Source organism: Pantherophis guttatus, chromosome 5, assembly GCF_059756535.1.
Source record: "Pantherophis guttatus breed Tessera chromosome 5, ASM5975653v1, whole genome shotgun sequence".
Taxonomy (NCBI): Eukaryota; Metazoa; Chordata; class Lepidosauria; order Squamata; family Colubridae; genus Pantherophis; species Pantherophis guttatus.
In genome coordinates, this window is record NC_142067.1 from 84,489,149 (window position 1) to 84,499,552 (window position 10,404).

Consider the following 10,404-nt stretch of genomic DNA (forward strand, 5'->3'; position numbering starts at 1 on the left):
AGCACCTGAAAAATGCAAGAGTAAACAAGCTTTCCAAATTTTGCCCTTGAACTTTTGTTTTCAAAGTTTAATAGAAAAACTCCACTTTTCTATTATTGTTATTTTTGCTGGGAACATTCATGTCCTTTCACAGTGAGCAACATTTAAACAACAAAATTCCAGACTTCATGACATAAAATGAGTGTGTTCCATAAAACAGTCTTACCTTTGAGAGTGAGATGGACAGTATCTATATTCAACTGGTACCCCCATTAGCAACATTTCAGAGCAGGTGAAGACCTTTCTATTTTCCTAGGCTTTTAATTTTTTAATTGCCTTTTAATTGTTTCTTAACTGAATTTTAACAGTTTTGAATCACCACTTGGCTTCTGCCTGGTTTGTATGATGTCTTTGCTTCAAATTTCATGTTCTTATTATTGCATATGTTTGAATTTCATTTGTATTTTTTTACCATAAACTGTCCTGAGAGCTTCAGCTATCAGGCAGTTAAACATTAAAATATATACATATATACATAAAGACATACCTAAGGGTTTGTTTAGCCTTCTAGCCAGAATATATGGCCTGATTTTAGGAGTTTCAGAGGAGGAAATAACTGATGGCCTTGTGTTCAAACTGTCCTCCAGCTGTCAGTCTTATTGTTTCTGCAGGCTTTCTGTTAAATTGTTGCAATATATACTGAGGCAACTCACGATTGTAACTGTAACTCTTTATTGCTTCACCATATAACTGTAACTGTAACGGCTCAGCTAGAAATGGCAGTTGACAGCTCTTATATATGAACAGCTCAACCACTCCAGCCAATGGCTAACAAAGAATCTCCCGTGCGCATGACGTCATCGGTTTCATCCAATAACAACACTACAACTATAACTAAACCCTGCTAGACATAACACCCCTCCGCTCCTGGATCACGCCAGTGTAATCATTAAGGTACGCCGGGCGCTTGCGTGTTCGTCCGGACCGTCGTAGTTCAGGTTCGATAATAGGTGCAGCTGATTCCGGCATGGATGGAGAAGATAACGGTACAATTGATGGAGTGTTCCCTGGAACAGACTTCCCAACCTTGGACTCGACCTCAGGTAAGTTGGGCAACTGCTGGCTCCTCACGGCGCCCCACGTTAAGTTTTCATTTGCTTGTGAAATTAGCGTTGTTGTAGGTGACAGACTCACGACCTCTGCCGGGTTTTTTCTAACACACGTTTCCGTAACTGGTCCACGTGTCTCCGCCAGGTTCTGCCATCAACGAGCAGGACCCTGTAAGAACAGGGACCCATTACTTGTATAATCTGTCCCGGCAACCAACGGGGTCGCCCCCATAGTTTCGTGCAAAAACCTGGTCCCCCTCTTTAAACACCCTAGGTGGCAAATAGCCTGTTGTAGGCCGGTCTGAGTTGTATAAAGGATGCAGACGGTCAAGTGTTGTTCGTAATCGGCGGCCCATCAGCATCTCAGCAGGACTTCGATTAGTGCTTGAACAAGGTGTTGTGTGCTGAGAAAGCAAATATGTGGAAACTCTTTCTTGCCACCCCCGTGGTCCTAGGCTTGCCAGCGCTTCTTTAGTCGACCTCACAGCCCTTTCTGCCAAACCATTACTGGAGGGACAATAGGGGGCAATCTGGGCATGGCGGATTCCTAAACTGGCCAGGAACATCTGAAATGGGGCGGATGTCAGTTGTGGGCCATTATCAGACACCAGAACATCCGGAAGGCCATGTGTAGCAAATAATTTATTTAAAACACGTATGACGGCCTCTGATGTGATGGATGGCATTATTTCCACCTCGACCCACCTTGAATACGCGTCCACCACAATAAGGAACTGGCGGCCCATAAAGGGGCCAGCAAAATCCAGATGGACCCGCGACCATGGAGCCCTCGGGAATTCCCACTCCCTGGGAGGAACAGATGGTGCTGCTGGCCTCGACAGCTGACAAGTTTGGCATTTTGCTACCCAATCTGTTATATCCTGGTTGATCCCTGGCCACCACACATAACTTCAGCTAAGCCCCTTCATCCTGATGATACCAGGGTGGGCTTCGTGCAAACACTCCAAAATAGAGTTACGCAATTTTGGGGGAATAACAACCCTATGACCCCACAAAAGGCAACCCCGGAGGACAGAAAGTTTGTGTTGCCTGAGCCGGAACGGCTTGAACTGCTCGGCCACTTGTCCCAATGGCCACCCCCTTGCCACCCAGTCGAGCACCTGCGCTAACAAAGGGTCAACTGCCGAGTGGGTGGCAACATCGGTTGCAGATAAGGGAATGGGCAGCTCCTCTACAAGGAGGACAGAAGAGGTCGGTGCAGGGTCCTCCACGGGCAAGGGCAACGGACAGCGGCTCAACACATCAGCATGCGCGATCTCCTTACCCAGGTGGTATCTTAAGGTGTAATTATAAGCCGCTAAAAACTCAGTCCAACGGGACATCCTGGGGGAAAGTATCAAAGGAGTCTGACGGTCCCCAGCTAAGAGCCCCAGAAGAGGCTTATGGTCAGTGACCAAATCAAAATGGCGGCCATAAATATAATCGTGGAACTTCTTTACAGAAGCCACTGCGGCTAGGGCCTCCCTGTCTAATTGACTATACTTGCGTTCCGTGGAGAAAAGAGTACGGGAATAATAGGCAATAGGTGCTTCTATTCCATTTGGAAACCTATGGCTAAGGACGGCACCGATGCCAAAAGGGGATGCATCCACTGTTATTACCAGAGGAAGGTGAGAACTATATTGTACCAGGACAGCAGAGGATGTTAGTAGGTCTTGGACAGCCCGGAAAGAACGGTTTTCAGCCTCGCCCCAGGACCATGGCGTATTTTTGTCCAATAAACGGTGAAGAGGCTCCGCCAAGGTGGCTTTATGGGGTAAAAATACGCTATAAAAAGAAGAATAAATGATTCTCTGGGGCATAGAATAATAATTGACAGTAACATGGTGCCTTATTTTGTCTGTCTCTGGAAATGAGGGCAGAGATGTAAGCTGTTTTTAGTAATTTATCTCAGTGTAATATGACCACGGAGCAACCCTTCATGTTAATCCAACTTCAGACTCACCTTGCTTCCAGTCTCTTCAGAAACCTTGACTCTTTCTGGAAATGAAGAAGCTACCTGTCTTTCCCTGGCTGGCAGGAACTTTGTCCCTTTATCTTTGTAAGAATTTTGTTTAGTATAAGACTATGTGGTGAGGTGAGGTGAGATTTTCTGCTATTGATTCTCAATATTGAACCAGTTGCTTTCTGATTTCAATTTGAGATCAAAACAATTGTAATGGATATGTCTAAAACGAAAAGTATTTTTTCTCTGATTACTGACACTCCCCCCCCCCTTCCTACTATTTTCCAACAAGTACTGGGTCTGCTTTTTTCAGATCAGCCGAGAGACAGTGACGGGCCCAAAGTCATCCATCCAGCTTTCATGCCTAAAATGGGTCTAGAATTCATAGTGTTCTTGTTCTAGCCAAGAAAGATTAGCAATTCCATTTCTATGTACTGTATTAGGTCTCAAGTTTATTTTACTGTAGGTTAATTCAATAAATTCTATACCTGGATTTGCTGCATCTCTCTCCTTTACAATATTAATAGATGCAGAACCAGTATCTTGTTAAATACATGAGATATATTTTTACAGGGAAATTTTATTGGATTTGTTCACCCTCCCTAAATTCTTTATGTAATTTGGCTGAAGGTTTATCTAATACTCTTATTCAGGGGTGAAATGTAAAATTAATTACTACTGGTTCTGTGGGCATGGTTTGGTTAGGGGGGTGGGTAATGTGACTGGGTAGGCGTGGCCAACATTTTTTAAAAAAACTTTTTTTGCAAATGCAAAAAAATGCTTTGAAAAGCCTCTGCTGATCACACAACACAGCTGGGATCGTCAGAGCCTTTTCAAAGCATTTTTTAAACCACCTCTTCCTCTGAAGAGGTTGCAGGAAAAAATGCTTTAAAAGTCTCTGTGATGATCCCAGCTGAGTTGCCTGATCAACAGAGAGGCTTTTCAAAGCATTTTGTTGAGCATCAAGCAACCCTCGACACCAAGCCCTGGATGATACCCTGGATGAGGGGTGGAGGGGAACGGATAGCACGGGTGACGGTGGTGGGGTTAGGACCCACGGATAGGAGTTACTGCTCACGGGTGACGGGTATAGCAGGGTTGCGTGGGGATGTTGTGGATCGGATGAAAAACGACCAAAGGACGACAGCAGCGCCGAAAGGAGGAGCAACGTCATATTCCCGCGACTAGGCTGTAGCAGTAGATACAAACCAGAACACCTTGCCGCTGGCTGTAATTGCAGAGGCACACCCAACCCGGAAGAAAAGAGCAACCCTAATAAAAGGGCGCTGGATAGCAGCCGCCCTCAGCATTGACTTTATTTGCCATAGCATTCCGGTGTCGAGTAGGAGCTGTTGCGTTGCAGATATTAAACCAGGATTGATACACCCGCTCTGGCTCTTGTGTATTCCCTGCGTTTCCGCACCCGCAGCCTAGCGGGGCTGAGACATTTTTTTAAAAGCCTCTCAGACGAGCCCAGCTGAGTTGTCTGATCGTCAGATATGTTTTTAAAAGTCAGAGAGGCTTTTAAAAAATGCTTTGAAAAGTCTCTCTGATGATCAGGCAACTCAGCTGGGATCGTCAGAGAGACTTTTAAAGCATTTTTTTCTGCAACCTCTTCTGCGGAAGAGGTAGTTTTAAAAATGCTTTGAAAAGGCTCTGACAATCCCAGCTGTGTTGCCTGATCGGCAGAGGCTTTTCAAAGCATTTTTTTAACCACCTCTTCGGCAGAAGAGGCTGCAGAAAAAAATGCTTTGAAAAGCCTCTGACTATCCCAGCTGAGCCACGCGATCATCAGAGGCTTTTTTTTTACTTTTAAAAGCATTTTGTTGGCGGAAGAAGTTGTAGAAAAAATGCTTTTAAGAGTAAAAAAAAAGCCTCTGATGATCGTGCGGCTCAGCTGGGCATAGTGGGGGGGGTGGTTTTGCAGGGATTTTTGCTACCGGTTCTCCGAACCACCTGCTGCCATCGCTACCGGATCACGTGATCCGGTCCGAACCGGGAGCATTTCACCTCTGCTCTTAGTATGTCAAAAGGTCAGAAATGCTGTTTGTGGCAAGCAGCATTCCTACAATGAGAATGGAAAAAAGGCTAGCAAACATATATCTTGTAGAAAAATGGTTGTTCTCCAAAATATTATGCCTTTGTGCTAGCAAAATTCCAGGTCATGGAGAATAAAGAAATAGCAAATTATCAAGGCCAATCTTCTTGGACAAGAGGCATAGCCAATGTATAAACATCCCCTCCTCATTTACATTATTGAGTTTTGGAACTTATTAGAACAATTACAGGTTTAGTGGCTGTCTTCAGGTGACATATTTGGACCTTCCTAAAATATTTTTGATAAATAAATTGTATCAATTTCTATTAACTTTTATTAAATTAACTGATAATTTTTATTCTTACCAGCAGAAAGACCTATATGATCTTTTAACTTATTAAGCATTGCTTTTGTTGTATATTATATGTTATATGCTATAAATATATTACAAATATGATACATAATGTATAATATATTAGAATAAGTCATAAGTATACTTACTCTATAGTACAACCATATCTAGCCTTTTCATGAATCCACCCATATTACTGATGATATCAGGTGGAACATTAGTGGGCATAAGGAATGCAATGGATTGCATTTTTCATGGAGTCATGGAACAGGGAGTAAGAATGTGAACTTCCTGACAAGACTGGGGCAATATGTACCATACAGAGTAAATAAGCTGGGTATAAAGACAAGACTGAAATGAACTCAGACCCCTGAAATTTGAAATGATTCTTAGAGCATCTGCATCACAGCCCACTCTAACGCAGCCTGATCACCAGTGGCAGCAGTGGGAGGCTCCGCCCACTTGTCGGAAGTCCCTGCACATACGCGTCTGCACATGCGCAGAAACATTGCATGCAAGCGCCCACAAGCAAGCCAGTACCGGTTCTGTGGGCGTGGTTTGTTTGGTGGGCGTGGTTTGATGGTCATGTGACTGGGTGGGCGTGGCCAACTTGACATCACTCACATCAAGGGTTAGGGTTAGGGTGCTTGGCCTCTCCTCACCTCAAAGGTCTCAACGAGATACAATTTCCCTGTTTATTTATTTACTACTACTGAACACCCAAAATATACTATTTAATCCTATGTACATATGCCATATGTGTACATACATATTACATAGTAGAGAGTGTATATAGGCACACAAAAGGATACATTACCTACTATATATATTGTATGTGTATGTACACACAGAGAGCTCTTTTAAAACTATACACATTCAACCTCACTTACTACATTTGGAAAAACACACCCAGAATCCACTTTCTGCCACACATTTAACTATAACTTCTATACATTTAGAACATTACCCACACCTTCAGATATTCTTCCCTATCTAGCTTGCACATGACTGTTAGAGCCAGGAGAGGTCATGGATTGAGTAAAATGTGGTGAAACTCACTTAACAACGCTCTTGTTTAGCAACGAAAATTTTGTGCTCAATTGTGGTCATAAGTCAAGGACTATCTCTGCCTTCCTCCGCATGGCAGCCTTGTCCTAGTAAACTCCTTTTCCTTTCTGGCAATTTTCCTCTCTGTTGGAAGCACCAAAACAATCTAGACGATATAAGGGAGGCACTGGGAGTGGGGACTGGGGACTGGGAGTGGGGGGCACCGTTTTGCGGTGGTTCTCCTCCTATCTCTCCGACCGGTCGCAATCCGTGTTGACAGGGGGGCAGCGGTCGACCCCAAGGCGCCTTGTTTGTGGGGTGCCACAAGGGTCGGTCCTATCGCCCCTCCTGTTCAACATTTATGTGAAGCCGCTGGGTGAGATCATCCGTGGTTTTGGGGTGGAGTTTCATCAGTACGCTGATGATACTCAGCTGTACGTTTCTACCCCAGACCATCCCAACGATGCCTTGGAAGTGATGTCCCAGTGCCTGGAGGCCGTGCGGGTCTGGATGGGGAGAAACAGGCTTCGACTCAACCCTTCCAAGACCGAGTGGCTGTGGCTGCCGGCGTCCCGGTATAGCCAGCTGACACCATCGCTGGTTATTGGGGGCGAATCATTGGCCCCCACGGAGAGGGCCCGCAACTTGGGTGTCCTCCTGGATGCATGGCTGTCTTTAGAAGGGCACATGACGGCCATGGCCAGGGAGGCTTTTTATCAGGTTCGCCTGATACGCCAGTTGCACCTCTTTCTGGACCGGGACTCCCTACGCACGCTCACTCAAGCACTCGTCACCTCTCATCTGGACTATTGTAACGCTCTCTACATGGGGCTCCCCTTGGGGTACACCCGGAGGCTCCAACTGGTGCAGAATGCGGCCGCGCGGGGGATTATGGGAGCGGCGGGGCACTCCCATGTGACTCCTCTCCTGCGCGAGCTGCATTGGCTTCCAGTGGACTTCCGGGTGCGCTTCAAGGTGTTGGTGGTCATCTTTAAAGCACTCCATGGCTTAGGGCCAGGGTACTTACGGGACCGCCTTCTGCCACCAATAGCCTCCCACCGGCCAGTTCGCTCCCACAGAGAGTGCCTCCTCAGGGTGCCGTCGGCCAGACAATGCCGGCTGGCGACCCCCAGGAGGAGAGCCTTCTCTGTGGTGGCACCTACCCTTTGGAATAATCTACCCCCAGAGATACGAGTGATCTCCGACCTCCGGACTTTTCGTCGGGCCCTAAAAACTTACTTTTTTCAGTTAGCCGGTCTGTCTTGATTTTAGGGTTGGTTTAAAAATTTTGATACTGATTTTAAATTGACAAGTTTTAAATTATGGGCCAAATTTATTAATTATTTTAAATCTATTTTTAATTGCAATGTTATGTATAAATGTTTTTATTTTGGCTGTTCACCGCCCTGAGTCCGAAAGGAGAAGGGCGGTATAGAAGTTTGAATAATAAATAAATAAATAAATAAATAAATAAATAAATAAATAAATAAATAAATAAATAAATAAATAAATAAGGTTTCCTGCTGGAGCAGGGGGTTGGACTAGATGGCCTCCAAGGTCCCTTCCAGCCCTAGATTGCTATCCTGTTTCAAAGCATCTTCTGAAACCACGTCTAGTGCCATGGTTTGTGGTCCTTCCTTCCTGCCTTTCTCTTCTTTCTTTCTCTTTCTTTCTTTCTCTCTCTCTCCCTTCCTTCCTTTCTTCCCTCCCTCCTTCCTTCCTTTCTTTTTTTTCTTTCTTTTTCTCTCTTTTCTCTCTCTCTCTTCCTCCCTCCTTTCCTTTCCTCCTTAAATGCCAGCAAAACCCACTACTTTGCTCCTAAAATGGTCAAGGGCAGAGGTCCCCAATCCTGGCAACTTTTAGACTTGTGGACTTCAACTCCCAGAAATCCTCAGCCAGCAAAGCAAAGCAAAGCTGGCTGAGGAACTCTGGGAGTTGAAGTCTACAAATCTTAAAGTTGCCAAGGTTGGAGACCCCTGCCCTAGGAAAACAATCCACGTTGCTAAAACAAACAAACAACCCACATTGCATCTGTTTTAGGGGAAGAGGTTCAATTCATTGCCCAGACTGAAGACTGAAATGAAATGCTCCAAGCTGACAGCATTGCTTCTAATGACATTCGGCTCCAGATCAGATCGGGCTTTTTTTTTTTTTTTTGCATGAAAGAGGAACACAGAGCAAATGAAAACAAATTTGCTTCACGTCCAGCCTCCGATGTGAAGCAAATTAAAGCCTCTTTCTCTCCTTCTTCCCCCCCTCCCCCTGCTTCCCTTTTACCTTTGTTTAATGCTCTGGAAGTTTTTCTCTCCCAGGCAAGAAGCAGCAGGGGACAGAAGCAGCAGCCACTGACTTGCAGACCACATGGAGCCGTTCACGTGTTCTCTGGCAAACTGCTTTCTCCATCCTGCTCTCTTGCGTCCGGAGCCGGTGGGGAACCACGTGGCAGCCCACGTGGATCCCAGGCAGTGGAACTCAGGCTAGGGAAGGGGTGGGCAATTGTGGCTCTTTTACAGCCTGTGGCCTTCAACTCCCAGAATTCTGGAAGTTGAAGTCCACAGGTTGTAAAAGAGCCACAATTGCCTACCCCTGGCTAGGGTAGGCTGGCGCCGCACGTGTGGGAGGCGGGGCGGGGTGAGGGGCGGGCGAGCCAGCAATTTAACAAATGGTTCGGTGTGCTGCGGGGCCAATAAATTACAAAAAAACACTGAACCGTTTGTTAAATTGCTGGCTCGCTCGCCCCATTTATTGGCAATAAATAGTAGTGCGGAGGGGCGGGGCAAGGGGCGAGGCGAGCCAGCAATTTAACAAAGGGTTCGGCCGAACCCCCTAGAACCGGCAGAATCCCACCACTGAACATAACCCAATAACATAGCACAATATCACAACATAACATAACATGCTCTTTTTAGTGTGCACTTCCTAATTGAATGTTGCTAAGATGTAAACATGGATGTCAGGGCAAGCTGAACCTCCCTGGGGTTGTTATTCTAGAAAGCAGAAGCAACTGCAGAATCCTACTTCCTACCTTCCATCATCCATAATTGTATAAATTGCCCATTTATTCCCATTCTTCGTTGTTGTTTTGTTATTCACTCAAATGTCAATTTCAGAAGAATCTTCCCTGCAGTCCAACAACTACTCAGTTTATTCAAGAATCTTTGATGAGGAACTGCATATAAAGCTTTTTGAAAGTTCAAGTACAGTGACATTTCCATCCAAATATTTTGGACATTTTCAAAGCATGGAAGCAGGTTAATGAAACAAGATCAACCCATGCTTTCGCTAATCTATTTCTCCCCCAGCAAAGTGTGTACCTCTCCATGCTTCAAATTTTTATCTCTTATTATTTGCCAGTTCGTCCAAAACAGTTTTTAAACTGGCCAGTAGTTTCCTGTTTAAAAATTAAATGGTTCCAGACAAACTATTGTCTGTGCACACCCCACAATCACTCTCTGCCCCTTTAACTGATATTTATTGATCTCTGCATGCCATTTCCTAATGAGGAACCAAATTAATTTTTACTTTCACTTAAAAATTAAGATCTTTCAAAAAGTTTTATTTTATTTATCAGACTTTTAAGATTGCTAGCCACTGAATTTAATTGATAGTTTAATGAGATCTTACTTCTATCTTCACAACTGAAGGGCAACTTTGATTAAACTATACACCTCTTTTGCAAGAACATGATGTAGAGGCTGTATAGTTACTGTATGAAAAAATGATCTTCAAGACTATATACACCCATCAGGGACACCAAGGCCCAATGATTACCTACCTGCTCAGCTAAAGCAAGCAGACACTCATATCAGGCAGCAGTTGTTTAAGAAAAGGCTGGACTTGGCTTAAGAAAAAGATGGAGTAGATGGATGTAGTTCTCACTTTGGGGAGGCATGATGTTCCAGAGGGCAAGAGC

The 10,404-nt window shown here is 44.8% G+C and overlaps 1 long non-coding RNA gene across 1 annotated transcript in view; it reads right to left on the reverse strand.

Moving 5' to 3' along the window:
• Positions 1–8,943, reverse strand: part of LOC148113494 (uncharacterized) — a 36,501-nt gene extending 27,558 nt beyond the window's left edge. Inside the window, exons 1-2 of the long non-coding RNA XR_015734508.1 lie at positions 8,769–8,943; positions 527–1,257 (exon numbers count right to left, since the gene is read on the reverse strand). This is a non-coding gene — a long non-coding RNA (uncharacterized LOC148113494). The remainder of the gene's footprint in view (positions 1–526; positions 1,258–8,768) is intronic.
• Between the last annotated feature and the right edge of the window lie 1,461 nt (positions 8,944–10,404).